We start from the raw sequence: 16,057 nt of genomic DNA on the forward strand, positions 1-16,057 counted from the left end.
CTTAGCACTTGGAGATTTGAATGAAGTCGTCTTTAAGCAAGAATCTATAGGAAGGAGTTAAAAAATCCTGCTCTAGGGTGGAGGCAAAGGGGAGACTTCAGAACAAACATTTAACCTGGGGCTGTGGTTAGCACACTTTATAGTTGTAAACAGAGGCAAATGCCTAAGAACAGGAAGCTTACTCATCCCCAGGGCTGCTGTAGGAAGGGCACCTGGGTACACTTGAGCACAATTTCCTTGTAGAGGTCTAAAGTCTAGAATCAGACATTTTAATATGCATTTAAAATACAATGGGTTCCTTGTTACTATATTTCTGCTTAGTGCACTGTGTCAACAAAACAAGAAATAGCTTAAAACAGCCTCAGAGACGAAGGGGAACACTTCCTGTTAGCAAGAATTAAAACACTGAAAAATGAAGGAAAAGGGAGGTTCTAGAGTCTGCACCCTCAGCAGGTTGGTCCCATCTGCTTGCTGCAGTTGGGGTGTGGTGTTCTCCAGGCTTTGGCAGAGGGCAAGGAGAGCAGGAGGGCTAGACAGCTCTTCAAGTCCGGTGCTGTAGCCCATCCGGTGTCCTCAAGGCAGAGCACAGTGTCATATAAGGAAAGGAAAAAGTAGGAGAGGAAAGCAGGCATGGAAGAGCCAAGAGAAGCCTGTATAAAGCCTCCATTTCTCATTGTCTTATGCCAACCACAAAAAGGTTCTTTTGCATGACTGGCCGAATAAGCCACTGCTTTCAAATGGTATGAGGCTATAAAAAGGAATACTTTCTCCAGGGCCATTAAGGTCACTACACTTGGCTTCCAGAACTTAAACTACCATGTTGTATTTCAGTAAATTATTTCTTGCTCAAAAGCACTTATTTGACCAATGTTTCCAACCTTGGCTTTGGTTTCTGCAAATAACTCCAACACAAGGAATGGCACCCTTGGAGAAAAGGCAAGAGTAACATAAAAGATGAAAATCCTGAGTCTAACAATGCCACGTTTAGCAAGTTTGAGGAAAGCCAGTGAATGTTAGAATTGGGATTTGAAATAGATCTCTAAAATATTTATCTACTGAATTTTTACTTATCCTAATAAATTAAGGAAAAGAAGAGACGGCACAAACTGTTTATTTCTTTAATTTTCACCAGAAAGTTTGCATATTAAAAAAACTCACTTGAAGAAAATAAAAAGAAATTTGGTTTATACATCACAGCATTTAAATATTATTTTATGAAATATTAGTAAATAGTTGGATATTCAGAATAACTGCCAACAGACATGGTCTGCTAAGGAAAACGAGGCTGTTCAGAGGTAAAAGTTGGAAAGTTGCGAAGTCTCATCAACAAATGTGTCTTCTCTTGCCTGTTCTACTAAATGTTCCCTGTATGGAGCTTGAACCCTCTACCACAAAGCGTAGGTGGCTGTTGGGATGATAAAGACCATATCTGAGTGAGTATCTACATACCATTGGTTTTGTAGTAACCCTTAACCCTTAGCCAACTGCCCGTTTCCCTTAAACAAAAGTCCGGAACAGAATACACAGTTCTATTTTGTATTTCTTTTAGAAATACCATAACACGAGAAATTTTGTTCTAAGATACCCAAGCTGTCCCTCCAGGAGGTAATTAGATAAAGAGAGAAAAGAGTTTGGAAAGAAAGATACAAGAAAATGAGTCAGAGTTTTTACAAGGAACCCTGAAAAGACAAAAACAATATAGAAAAGTATAGGTATCAGAGCTGACTCAAATGGCTTCTAGGGGCCCAGAGTATGTCCCATAAAAGGGCACTTACAGCTTGGGGAGTGCAGAGGGGCACTGGAGGTGAGTGAGCATCAGTCCTTCTCAGCAAAACCAGGAGAGCTCCAAGGATTTGGACAGAAAAAAGTGTGGTAGGGATGGGGAGTGAAGGGGGAGCTGACACTGTTAAACAGAAACATAACTTTGAAAGTATGGGGACTACCTTTACTGAAACATTTCTATCTGAGCAATTGTAAAGAAAGATAAGTGAAAGTGTTAGTCAATCAGTTGTGTTTGACTCTTTGCAACCCCACCGACTGTAGCCTGCCAGGCTCCTTTGTCCATGGAATTCTCCAGGCAACAATACTGGAGGGTGTTGCCATGCTCTTCTCCAGGGGATCTTCCCAACCCAGGGATTGAACCTGGGTCTTCTGCATTGCAGGCAGATTCTTTACCATCTGAGCCACCTGGGAGCGAGTGAGTGAAAGTCACTCAGTCGTGTCTGACTCTTTGAGACCCCATGGACTGTACAGTCCATGGGATTCTCCAGGCCAGAATACTGGAGTGGGTAGCCTTTCCCTTTTCCAGGGGATCTTCCCAACCCAGGGATCAAACCCAGGTCTCCCACATTGCAGGCGGATTCTTTACCAACTAAGCCACAAGGGAAGCCCGAGCCACCTAGGAAGCCCCGAGCAGTAGTAAATACAACCACAATTAAGTCAGCATATGAAACAATCAGATATTCTATTTAGCACAAATGGTTAGTTATCATATGTAAATAAACAAAAATATGTCATTTAGCATGTATTTATATGATCTATATTATATCTATATCTGGCTATATTATTCATTATAGATAGATTCACTACAAGTAACATGTAAAATCCTTTAATTATGATGATCTGTTTAATCAAGGTTTTCACGTAGGGCCTTGGCTTTCATCTTTCTTTCTTTGCATATTAAATCGGCTTTTCGTTTCCACAATCTTTGCAGTAAGGGCAGGTGATTTGATGAACCCAATCCCTGAAGTACACCCTCAAAAGCCACTAGAAGAACTTGGAAAAAGACAAGAGAAACAGAGAATGATTTCTGCTGGTTTATCCATGCAGTGAGTGAAGAATGGTCAGGAAAGGAAATAGAAGTAGAATATAAAATTCTGCGGCTCCATCTCATAGCCAGAGTTCATTTCCTTATTTTCTACACCTCCTCTGACAAATCCTAAGAAAAGAATTCCTGTGACTAAATGTCTCCCAATTACTAATAACAGAAACTTCCTACAGAATGTTTCACTGACAGATTAAATACACAAGCTTTTACTCTATTGTAACCCATGGATAAGAACACTGGAAAGTTACCTTGAAACAAAGCCTATTAAAATGTAATTTAAGCTATAATCAAAAAGAAGCATAAAAAATACAATAAGGATCATAAACTGTACAATTTTTATGAAAATCTCTCTCTTTTTAAGCACATGAGTTTTAAAAATGCTTACACTTCTTGACATATTAACTACTACTGAGAATTTATTTTGGAACAGTTTTAAATACAGAAAAAAACATTATCCAAAAATATATTTGGTTAAACATTAAAGCAATCTAAATGTCTACAGCAGACATTTTGAAGGATCCAAGAAATACATTAGGGCTTCCCTGGTGGCTCAGACAGTAAAGAGTTTGTCTGCAGTGTGGGAGACTGGGTTCAATCCCTGGGTCGGGAAGATCCCCTGGAGAAGGTAATGGTAACCCACTTCAGTATTCTTGCCTGGAAAAACTGATCCTCAGTCCATGGGGTTGCAAAGTCAGACATGACTGAAATACATTATACTTTCTGTTTAAAAAACAGCAACATATTTTTATTTTCATAAAAATTTAAATGCATGACATTTTAAAAAAAACAAGTTAATAAATACACCCTAAAGAAGGTAAGGTGTTAATGTTGGTTGTGGGATTTACCAATTATTTTCTTTTCCTCTGTTTCTTGCCTACTTTCTCCAAATTTTCTGTGACAAAAGTATTTACCTATATATCTATTAATAGATGCAACTGTATTCTCAGTTTATAAATATTATGTTTAAGATTTTAATGATGAAGAAAATACAATATGATTTCAGCAATGTAAAGATGTATGTTACATACATATTTTTAAAACTCTGAAGGAAATATACCATATATTAATACTGCTTAATGAATTTATGGGTAATTTTAACTTTTTTATTTTGATTGTATTTTCTAATTTTCCATATTAATCATTGTTGGTTAGACAGCATCACTGACTCAATGGACATGAATTTGAGAAAACTCCAGGAGACAGTGAAGGAAGGAAGCCTGGAGTGCTTCAAGGGGTTGCAAAGAGTGGGACACAACTTAGCAACTGAACAACAACAAATAATCAGGAAAATGCTAATGGTGATTTTAACTATAAGAGTGTTGACAGAGTTAACAGGGAAAATGTGCTTCTGTTCTTTAAAAAGGTATTTTGTTTTGTATAATTTCAAGTATGCAAAAAATGCATCTACAGAAAAGTCAGAGCACAAGTACACTAAAACATTAGGAACGGTTGTCCAAGTGGTAGGAGTATCAGATTTTTTCCTTCCTACATCTGTGTATAGTCCACATTTAAAAATATTTTCATTACCAATGTGTCATTTTATACCAATAGCTAAAAGTATTGGAAACCATGTATAGCTGTTGCTGTTATTTTCACAGAAATATTTGTCCACTGAAATCTTTGTTTCATGTCTTCACTCAGCCTCAATTAACTGCAATAAAAAGCATATGTTTAGGGACTTCCCTGGTGGTCGAGTGGCTAAGACTCTGCGCTCCCAATGCAGGGGATCCAGGTTCGATTCCTGGTCAGGGAACTAGATCCCACATGTTGCAACTGAAAGTTTAAATGCTGCAATTAAAACCTGGCACAGCCAGATAAAATTTTTTTTTCAGCATATGTGTAGAATTTTGCATTTTGGACAAGTCTGCAGTATCGTTGCTGTAGAGAAAGCCTGGTCAACCAGTAATTATTTTTTGGATGTTACAATCCTAACTTGAAGTAAACTCACAATTAAATTAGTCTTTACTTAGTGTTCAACTTTCAAAACAGACGTCACTGTACTAAAGTGTGATATCTTCTGCAGGGTTTATTCCCAAGAAGGGTGAAGACTGCTTTATAAATTCCCATATAATGGATGTCATTCATTCTCTCACAAAAGAAAACCAGCCAGTCATTTAGCAAATCTCCAAGCCCTCTGGGTGAATATTGGTAAATTTTGTGCAACACAAATGTTTTAGGAAGCCTGTGTATTTAAGCACTGTTGAAAATCTTTTTCCTGTTATTTGGTGGAGTTTGGCTTTGTTGTGAGCTTCTCCGGTGACTCAGACATAAAGAATCTACCTGCAATGCAAGAGACCCAGGTTCGACCCCTGGGTCAAGAAGAGCCACTGAAGAAGGAAATGACAACCCACTCCAGTATTCTTGCCTGGAGAATCCCATGGACAGAGGAGCCTGGTGGGCTATAGTCCATGGGGCTGCAGAGAGTCAGACACGACTAAGTGATTTAGCACATATATACAGCACATATTAGGTCATATGGCTCTATTCAAACAGTAATATATCTGAATGAGACATAGGGATATATTGACACTGACTTGGGTTATCAAGAGGAGGAGGGAAGGAGGAACCAAAGCGCCTTTTTATTTTTAGAAGTTTAGATTTTTAAATTGCAGATCAGTGATTCTGAACCTATACAACTCAAATCACATTATCTATCAAGATGGGACTGCTGCTGGTGCTAAGTCGCTTCAGTCGTGTCTGACTCTGTGCGATCCCATAGATGGCAGCCCACCAGGCTCCACCGTCCCTGGGATTCTAGTTATATTATAAATACTACTTGTACAATAAAATTGTTGCTGTTCAGTCGCTAAGTCATATCTGATTCTTTGCAACCCCATGGACTGTAGCCCACCAGGCTCCTCTGTCCATGGGGTCTCCCAGGCAAGAATACTGGAGTATGGGGCCATTTCCTCCTCCAGGGGATCTTCCCAAACCAGGGATCGAACCACATCTCCTGCACTGGCAGGTGGGTTCTTTACCACTGAGCCTCGAGGGAAGCCCATACAATAAAATATCATCATACTAATACAATGTTAGGTGAAGAAAGTTACAAAATGGTATATATAGCACAATTTTTTACTGTGGGGGAAAACTGCTATGCATAAATAAACTAGTTACTAGAAAGGTGATATTATATGGAACATTTACTTCCCTTTTTACCTTTTTGTGTTGAAAAAATAAGTAAGCAGCATATTTTTATTTTACTGCCTAAGAGCAAAGATAATTGTTGATTCAACAATATTTAGTGAGTACATACTCTGTATTAGGGGCTGTTGTAGGGACACAACAGTTTTTTAAGTCACTTCTTTCACAGAGTTTAAATTCTGCTAATGTTGTACTACAACAACAATAAAAAAATTTCAAGTGCTATGAATAAAACTAAAATAAGAGGGATGTTTAAAGTAAGATCACCAAGCTTATGAAGCAATATTCTATTTTAAATTTTTAAATGAACACTCATTATGTGGGAAAAAAATCAGTACCCCATCAAGTCAAATGAATATCAAGAACACCTATGTTCCAACTTGCTGAAACTCGATCACAGTAAACAGCTTCTAGAAACCTGTACAAATAAAACGTTTTGAAACTAAAAAGGAATCCCACTGAAGATGCTCCCCTACATACTCGAGAGTAGATTTTTGCCTTTGAGTTCTTTTCCATTTCTAATAGATTCAAATAATGTATATATGTGTCAAGTATTCTAGTTCTCTTGGTCATAATGAACTTTTAAAAAACTGATCACCCCAGTACACTCTTTAAAGAAAGGTTTAACCCACATGAAGCTTTTAAGAAGAAAAGGTTAAAAATGCGATATTATAAACACAGGAAGATTAAAAACAAAAATATTATGTGGGAACAGAAAAGTTGAAGCTGTCACATAGCCAATAAGGATTCAGAACTCAGTTTGAGTTTTGATGCAGAAATTATATTTTATCTTAAATAAGGAAAAGAGAAACTACAGATATCAAAAAAATTATTTAATGAAACGATGACCAATCTCAAGATAAGCAATACTTGAGGGTTAGATATGTAGTCAATGTTGTCCCCACTGCTGAAAGCTTAGATGAGGCAGATGAATGGTTGGCCAATCAGAACAGAGAATTATTTCTGGCTTTCTGTTGTGTGTGGAATTCGGCTCTAAGTGCTCAGGAAGGTAGCAGAAGGCTGGCTCCTGTCCTCAAGAGATTTCTGATTAAGTAACTCCTACCCTCCCCCTTCTACCCAGAAGCCACTTAAAAACACGAATGAGCAATAAAAACAAATTTTACAAATTAGAGAAGAGTCTGAAATACATTTGAAGTTTAGTAAGCCCTAAACTGTGTATCAGATAGAAGTAAAAGTGAAAAGAAAATTCAAATAATGAACATAAAATGGGAGATGAGGGAAGACATATATATATCTTACAAACTTTAAATGTCTAGGGTACACAGATGAAAACTGAAAACAATTTTTTTTTAATGTAGAAGTCTTTTTTAAATGCCAAGCTCCACAGATCAGTAACAAATAGAAAATCATTCTATTCAGTTTAGCACTGGTCTATCCTTGGGAATGAACTATGGTCACTGTTTTCTACAGAGTGAAGCAGGTTTAGAAAAAACACAGGATGATTAAAAGCATTCTCTGAACCCGAACCTCATGCTAAAAAGTAGTCAGGAAACGCTATAAACTCAATGCTCAATTAGCATCCGGAAACTAAAAGATGTAACTCCATATTTAATCTTATTTCCATTAAATGCAATTTTCGTTGATGAGTCTACATAAAGATTACTCATTCGAAACTGTCTTTTAAAAACATGCTATCAAAGTGAAAGTGAAAGTCACTCAGTCATGTCCAAATTTTTGTGACCCCATGGACTATACAGTCCATGGAATTCTCCAGGCCAGAATACTGGAGTGGGTAGCCTTTTTCGTCTCCAGGGGATCTTCTCAAACCAGGGATTGAACCTAGGTCTCCCCCATTGCAGGCAGATTCTTTACCAGCTGAACCAGCTGATTCTTTACCACGGAAGCCCAAGAATACTGGGGTGGGTAGCCTATCCCTTTTCCAGCAGATCTTCCCAACCCAGGAATCAAACCAGGATCTCCCACATTGTAGGCAGATTCTTTACCAATTGAGCTATGAGGGAAGCCCTAAAATATTTTTTAAAAATTGAAACAAAGTAACAGTCTAGAAGTTTTTCATATTCTGACTTTGAAGGTTTTTTGGTTTTGTCTTTTTTTCTTCTAACATCTCCTGGAGCATAATATGCAGTAATAAAGATATTAGAAGACTGGGAGCCCATTTCCAAGGCTTATACTGAACAAGAGCAAAAATGACATTCCAGTTAATATGTTTCTATACTCTAAAGTAAGGCACATCTTAAGAATGTCAAAAGGGATGATGGGCTGATGAGGGGTATCTTTAAAGGACATGAGTGAATTTCATTTGTGGGTGAGAGGGCCTTCCCTGTGGCTTAGAGGTAAATAATCCACCTGCAATGCAGGGGACTTGGGTCTGATCCCTGGGTTTGATCTCTGGGTTGGGAAGGTTCCCCTGGAAAAGGAAATGGCAATCCACTCCAGTATTCTTGCCTGGGAATTCTCATGGACGGAGGAGCCTGGCCGGCTACAGTCCATGGGGTCACAAAGAGTCAGACACGACTGAGCACGCATGCAGGAGGGTTATTTACAGGGTAAATAAAACCTTTCATACTGTTCATGGCAAGAATACTGAAGTGGACTGGTTCCAAACAGGAAAAGAAGTACGCCAAGGCGATATATTGTCACCCTGCTTATTTAACTTACATGCAGAGTACATCATGAGAAACGCTGGGCTGGAAGAAGCACAAGCTGGAATCAAGATTGCCGGGAGAAATATCAATAACCTCAGACACGCAGATGACACCACCCTTATGGCAAAGTGAAGAGGAACTAAAAAGCCTCTTTTAGTGATGAAAGTGAAAGTGGAGAGTGAAAAAGTTGGCTTAAAGCTTAACATTCAGAAAACAAAGATCATGGCATCTGGTCCCAGCACTTCATGGGAAATAGATGGGGAAACAGTGGAAACAGCGTCAGATTTTATTTTTGGGGGTTCCAAAATCACTGCAGATGGTGACTGTGGCCATGAAATTAAAAGACACTTACTCCTTGGAAGAAAAGTTATGACCAACCTAGATAGAATATTGAAAAGCAAAGACATTACTTTGCCAACAAAGGTTCATCTAGTTAAGGCTATGGCTCTTCCAGTGGTCATGTATGGATGTGAGAGTTGGACTGTGAAGAAAGCTGATCTCGAAGAATTGATGCTTTTGAACCATGGTGTTGGAGAAGACTCTTGAGAGTCCCTTGGACTGCAAGGAGATCCAACCAGTCCATTCTAAAGGAGATCAGCCCCGGGTGTTCTTTGGAGGGAATGATGCTAAAGCTGAAACTCCAGTACTTTGGCCACCTCATGCGAAGAGTTGACTCATTGGAAAAGACTCTGATGCTGGGAGGGATTGGGGGCAGGAGGAGAAGGGGACGACAGAGGATGAGATGGCTGGATGGCATCACTGACTTGATGGATGTGAATCTGGGTGAACTCCAGGAGTTGGTGATGGACAGGGAGGCCTGGCGTGCTGCGATTCATGGGGTCACAAAGAGTCAGACACGACTGAGCGACTGAACTGAACTGAAATAAAACCTTAGCAAACCTCTCAGCTTCAAATTCCTTCTTCTGCTCCCCAGACAGTCAGCCCACGTCCCATCCTCTTTAATCCTGAATCTATCTTACCTAACTCTTATCTCTTAAACTCTTGTGAGCTTAGTTCAGCTCACAAACACCTTTCCTTATAGAAAGCATGAATGAGTCCAAACACATCAATAGCCACAACAAATTTCTAATGGATTCAATTTATCTACCAGAAAGATACATTTAAAAAATATTTTTAATAACAACAACAAAAAAAAAGCTGGGACTTCTCTGGTGGTTCAATGGTTAAGACTCCGCACTTCCACTGCAGCGGGCACAGGTTCTATCCCTAGTTGGGGAAATGAGATTCCGCATGCTGTGTGGCACAGCTAAAAAATAAAAATAAAGAATAAAAAGAAAGCCGAGTTGGGTACTAGGTATATGGAGCACTACGAGTACTTTGGACTGCTGGATACACAGTGAAAGTATTGCTATTAAGAGGAAGTGGGCAATCAGGAACAGGCTACTAAGAAGACATGAATAATCTTGCAGAAGGGAAAACTGGAGCCCCACAGACACTCACTGGGAAAGGAGTAAACCAGTACTTCATGCAGCACGCCCTCCCTCTCTGGTTTTGTTCCCAGTCCATTTCCTGCTTTATTGGCTCCTGTAAAGCCCTCGAATGGCTTCTATTGGCCAAAAGCCCATTGCTCATTTTCGCTTAAAAACAAGAACACCTTATAATAGAAATTTTTTCAAATTTTGTATTTAAAGCAGAGAGAACAGTATAGCAAACCTCATCAGTTACCATGATCATCATGGGAAAGCTATTCCAACTATCCTCTACCCTGAGGTTTTTTTTTTTTTTTTTTTGGAAACAATCCCAAACATCATTTCACTTGTAAATATTTCAGTACGCCTCTTTGAGGTTATCTTTAAAAAAAAAAAACAAAAACTAATGCCATTATAGGTAAACAAAATAAATTTTATTTCCTTAATAACAAATATCTGGTCAGATCACCTTTCCCTAATTATCTTTTTTCTCTGGACTGCTTCTTAGATGCTGGTGTGTCCTTCTGTCAGGTAACACAGCTTAAAAGGACCTTCATAATCTGGCTTCTGCCTTCCTTTTCAGGCCCACTTTGAGACTCACTTTTTTCCCTTTCCCTAAACCCTGTTTCCAGACAAAGTTGTTTAATTTCTGTTAATGTTTAATGCTTAATGTTCCCTTCACATGCAACACCCGCTTTCCATATAATTTTTCAGCAGCCCGCTTACATACATGCCAAGAAATCTTTCCTGCTACAATTCCTGGACCCAGAAATGCATAGTCAAACACTGCACTCATCTTCCCGGGAGGTTACAAAACCTAGTGTACCCTTCTGTGAAGTTCCCACTGAAACACAAATGCCAATTTATAACTACAGCCTGTTAAGACACAAACCAACCTTTACCTCTGGGGTGCTTTGTGTGTGATAATTTCACCATTTTTTACTTTGCCTTTTGACTGTATATTCCTGTATCATGATTAAAACTCTTATACATGGTATTCTGGAGGTCAAAGAAGATTTAGTGCAAAGATTTCAGTAGCAAGAAAATCCACAGAAGTACTTAAACATTATATTTAATAATCATGAAGCTTTCAAATGAGAATGAGATATTTGGCAGATATCTAGCTACAGAAGTGCCAGGGACAAAAGAGCTAGTAGCAAAAGAAGATCCCAGGGCTTCCCTGGTGGCTCAGAGGTCAAGAACCCATCCGAGGGGTGAAGGTCCCCTGGAGAAGGGAATGGCAGCCCACTCCAGTATTCCTGCCTGGGGACTCCCATGGACAGAGGAGCCTGGCGGGCTACAGTCCACAGGGTCACAAAGAGTCGGACACGACTGAACTCACATGCCATATTTTAGGGCAGCGTGTTCTGACCCCCATGATATTAACTCCTTGAGGCAAAAAAAAGAAAGCCTCTGATGGACAGCATGTAGTAAGCTTTTAAGCAGTATTTCCTTCATCTACAAGGACCTACTATATAGCACATGGAACTCTACTCAATGGTATGTGCCAGTCTTGCTGGGATGCAGGCTTGGGGAGAATGGATACATGTATATGTACGGCTGAGTCCCTTCCTTATTCACCTGTAAATACCACAACATTGCTAATCAGCTATATACCAATTCAAAATGAAAACTTTAAAGCAAAAAAATAAAATTCAAAAAAAGTAAAGAGGAAGAAAAAAAAAAAGATTTCCTTCATCTAATTACATTGGAAACACCAAGTGTTGGAGGGGTACAGAGAACCACAGAGGAAGGAATGATTACCTTTTTCTACAGGTGACGTGGTGTTAAATGAGGCTGGACCAGTATTTGAGCCGGTCCTTGAATTTACTGGGCTAGGGGGAAGGACTTCTTACGTAAAAACAACCATGTCATCAGCGTAGGGAGAGTTCCAGCATTTCAGGTGTGACTTTATCCGAGCTGCACCAGTTGATCAGTGCACTGAAAGAATGCAGAGACCTCTAAAGGCTAGTGTGCTTCTTTGAAATAAAGAGGTAAACAATGTTTCCTTAACTTTTGATTAAATAAATCATTGGAGCGTAAGGAAAGGCAAGGAAATGTGTTAGCTAAGGTGAAAATTACTAAGCTCACATCTGCACCCTCAATAAACTGAGGTAATTTGTTTGGTCAGAACTTTAGTAATCAAGATCACAAATTCCTACTGCAAACATTTTTGCAACAAATAAGCAAAATAAGTGAACTCCAAAATTTATTTGAATTATTTGAGACATTTATGGCTTCCTCTGTTTTTGAAAAGAAGTTACATATGTTCAGTAAGCTTTTATGAATAATGGTTAATACAGTTTTCCATCAAATAACATAAAGGTTCCTGATGAAAGACTGAGAATCTAAATTAATGGAAATTAATCCTAAAGGAAATCAACATTGAATATTCATTGGAATGACTGTCTCTGAAGCTGAAGCTCTAGTAGTTTGGCCACTTGAACCAACTCATTGGAAAAGACCCTGATGCTGGTAAAGATTGAAGGCAAAAGGAGAAGGGGGCAGCAGAGAATGAGATGGTTAGACAGGATCACCGACTCAATGGACGTGAATTTGAGTACACTCTGGGAGATAGGGGAGGACAGAGGAACCGGGTATGCTGCAGTCCATGGGTTGCAAACAGTCGGACACGACTTAGCAACTGAACAACAACAAAATATCAGTTATAAAATAAGCTACAAGGATATACTGTATAACAGAGAAAATAAAGTCAATATTTTGTAATAACTATAAATGGAGTATAACCTTTAAAAATTGTGAATCACTCTACTGTACACTTGTAATTTATGTAATATTATTGTATATCAACTATCCTTCAATCATTAATTACTTCGGTTCTTTTTCAAATAAGTCAAACTTAAAAGCATTTGCCCCAAGTCCACATTCTACACTCAGAAAATTATTCAAAGTATAAGACTCCATATGAAATAAAGCGACCTTCAATGAAAAATTCAGTGAATGAAGCACTGTATATAGTGTGGCTTAAGGGAAAGTGAGAAACTTTATAGAGTGCAATGGGTTTTTCTCTTACTTTTTATAGGGATCCTAAAGTTAGCCTTGGTTGCTTCCCTGATGGCTCAGATGGTAAAGAATCTGCTTGCAATGCAGGAGACATGGGTTCAGTCCCTGGGTCAGAAAGATCCCCTACAGAAGGGCATGGCAACCCACTCCAGTATGCTTGTCTGGAGAATCCCATGGACAGAGGAACCTGGCAGGCTACAGTCCATGGGGTCACATGGAGTCAGACACGACTGAGTGACTAACACTTTCACTTTACACACACTAATGTCCTACCGTGGACTATGAGGATGAGCTCTTGAGCCAGCCCAGAGAGCCACTCCTGTAATCTCGTTCTTCCTCTTGACTTTGACTTCACAGCGGATCCTTCCCTGGGAAACTCCTCCACCTGACAGAACCAGACTGCAAACTCAGGAAGAAGAATGACTCTGAATTTCACAACTCTCTCCCATCACCCAGCCACTGCTGGGCCAGTAGCCCAGTGTACAGCAACACAATCCAATCTGCTAACATTCTGCTTTCCTTTCAAAAAATAAATTCAAGAACGCTTAAAAGATCAGACTGGGATTTAATGTCAGGACTTTCTCGCTTTACCAGTGCTCCTCCCATTTCTTTCGTCCAGCCTATGGGTTTGTAGTTTGCAGCCTACACAGGGGTTCCCCTCTGCTGGCTTAGAAGGTGCGAGGACAGTCCATGTCTGATGTGCGTCAACGTCACTGGCCACCAGCCAGGTGCCCAGCGTTCAGAGGTGCTAGAATGGCTGTGAATGAATGTGTCATCTCACACACTGAGAGACTCCAGCCCTGTTGCACCCTTCTCCACAGTACCATAGGCACCTTTCTTTTTCCAACAACGTATCTGCATAATTATAATTTCCATATGGGGTACAAGACTCCAAAATTTCACCCAACTTAGAATGCTTTGTGTGACTGCATCTTTAAAAAAAATTTATTTATTTGGCTGTTCCTGGTCTTAGTTGCAGCATACAGGCTCTTGAATTTTTGCTGCAGCATGTGGGGTAGTTTAGTTATGGCTTGCAGGATCTTCAGTTGTTTCATGCAAAATCTTAGTTGTGGCATGTGGGCTCTAGTTCTCTGAACAGAGATTGAACCTGGGCCCCTGCATTGGGAGCGCGGAGCCACTGAACCACCAGGGAAGTCCCTGTGTAACTACACTTTTATTTTTATTTAATTTTTTGGCTGCGCTGCAAGGCCATGTGAGATCTTAGCTTCCAGACCAGGGATTGAACTCACGCCCCTGCATTGGAAGGGCAGAGTCTTAACCACTGGAATGTCAGGGAAGTTCCTTGCATTTTTAATTATAATGTATCTTACATAAAGAGGAGGAAAAAATATCAGGTATAAAAAAATAGTAAAGCAAAAAACGCATATAGCTTCAGATACCCTGGAAACCCCCAACCAATCTCCATGATTATATCCTCCTGCACCCGCCTAATCCAGCAGTAGTTTTTTGATATATAAATAATTTTCTAAGTAAGAAATGCTGAAAACCCTTGGAGAGGTTTCTTAAATGAGGCTCCAGTGTCTATAATTGCAGTTCTCAACATGATAAAAGAATAGATAAATCCCTAAAAAGTTCTCACCTATCGTTGGGTGTTCCTTCATCCCTAACACAGTTCTACCTTTTCCCACCCTCACCCGCCCCCATTGACCTCCCCACCCCCCCACTGCTTACTTAGGGAGTTGCCTAGAGGGTGGAGGATGTGATTGGAGCTTCCCCAATATTAGCTGGTTAATATGCACAACCACTTATGGAGTAGGTATCATTATCAATCCTCCATGTGAGGCATGAGGAAGTGAGACCCAGAAATCCAGCAAGTCGTGAGAGGTGGGATTTTATTCCAGGCAATCTTAGCCACGCTGCTAGATTTTCTGAGATCTTGATCTGTTTTTACAATCTGGAATGTGCTGGCTTTTTTTTTTCCCCCTAAGAGCGGTGGATTTGCTTCCCCATGAGTCCTCCTGGGGAGATTTCACCTTTTCTTCCTCCACATTTTCTTCCCACAGTTACCACGTATTAACAGATAACAGTCTGTGTTTGCCCTAGGAGGTACGTCCTTCCAGATATTAGCTGGTCCCACCATCTAACACAGCTCCCAGCTCCGGGTCATCTGGTACCTTCAGTGCCTGCATGAATATCTGTCCAGCTCCCCAGTGACTTACAAGAGGGACACTTCCTGGAAATCTGGCCGATGGACATTTCACTGGGGTGAAGTGTTTAGAGGGTCTGAATCACTCCTGTTGCCTGGTAACAGACAATTCAGGAGGAAGGCGACTCAGGCACAGGTACAGTCAGACGCAGGACATATATTTATTCAGGGCAAACTCCTCCCAGCACTAGACTGACTGTTGATTTCATGTTTAACCTTGACACTGCTCTTTCTCATGTCACAGGGAGGGAGGAGAGGCACTTTCAATTCTTTTCAAGTCTGTGCACAGATTTAACAGATCCCTCGCAGCTAAAATACAGTCTGCTTTATTTCTTCTACTGAGTTCTGAAGAAAAGCTTTAACAGAGAAGCAATTACAGGATTCGAACACATACAAGTGAACTGGATTATAGGCTGTCATGGAACTTACCTGCCATCCCCATAAAAATTCTCTCATGAATTCATAGTTGATATAACACGTTCCTAAACAGCCCTGTGTCACTAATTCTGACCTCAGAGTCAAGAAGGAATTTTTTTCAGGCAACCAGAGGGTTGACTCCTTTGGTGGGCCACATTCCAGGTCAGAAAAACGATTACACCTTTACATATACCTGTCTTTTGAATTGATACCACAACACAAGTAGCTTTAGAATTGAAGAGGTCCATCCTCAAACACCACCAAGAATATAAATAAATGTCACTGGCCGCCTAAGGTCACCTCTCTGAGCTTTGTCTTTAAACAAAAATTAGCACCCGTGCCTAGATCACTGTAGAAACCGAAACTCTAGAATAAAACACCCTGGGTTTGCATTTCATGACATTTCTCCACTAGTTATTAC

The 16,057-nt window shown here is 39.9% G+C and overlaps 1 protein-coding gene and 2 non-coding genes across 13 annotated transcripts in view; 1 reads left to right on the top strand and 2 right to left on the bottom strand.

The window, feature by feature from the left end:
• Positions 1 to 16,057, bottom strand: part of SGMS2 (sphingomyelin synthase 2) — a 98,444-nt gene that overhangs the window by 36,095 nt on the left and 46,292 nt on the right. The gene's annotated exons all lie outside the window — the stretch shown is intronic.
• TRNAC-GCA (transfer RNA cysteine (anticodon GCA)) lies at positions 2,122 to 2,193 on the bottom strand. Its single transcript has one exon. It is a non-coding gene; the product is annotated as a tRNA-Cys (tRNA).
• Positions 4,508 to 4,580, top strand: TRNAG-CCC (transfer RNA glycine (anticodon CCC)). Its single transcript has one exon. It is a non-coding gene; the product is annotated as a tRNA-Gly (tRNA).

Source organism: Bos taurus, chromosome 6, assembly GCF_002263795.3.
Source record: "Bos taurus isolate L1 Dominette 01449 registration number 42190680 breed Hereford chromosome 6, ARS-UCD2.0, whole genome shotgun sequence".
NCBI lineage: Eukaryota > Metazoa > Chordata > Mammalia > Artiodactyla > Bovidae > Bos > Bos taurus.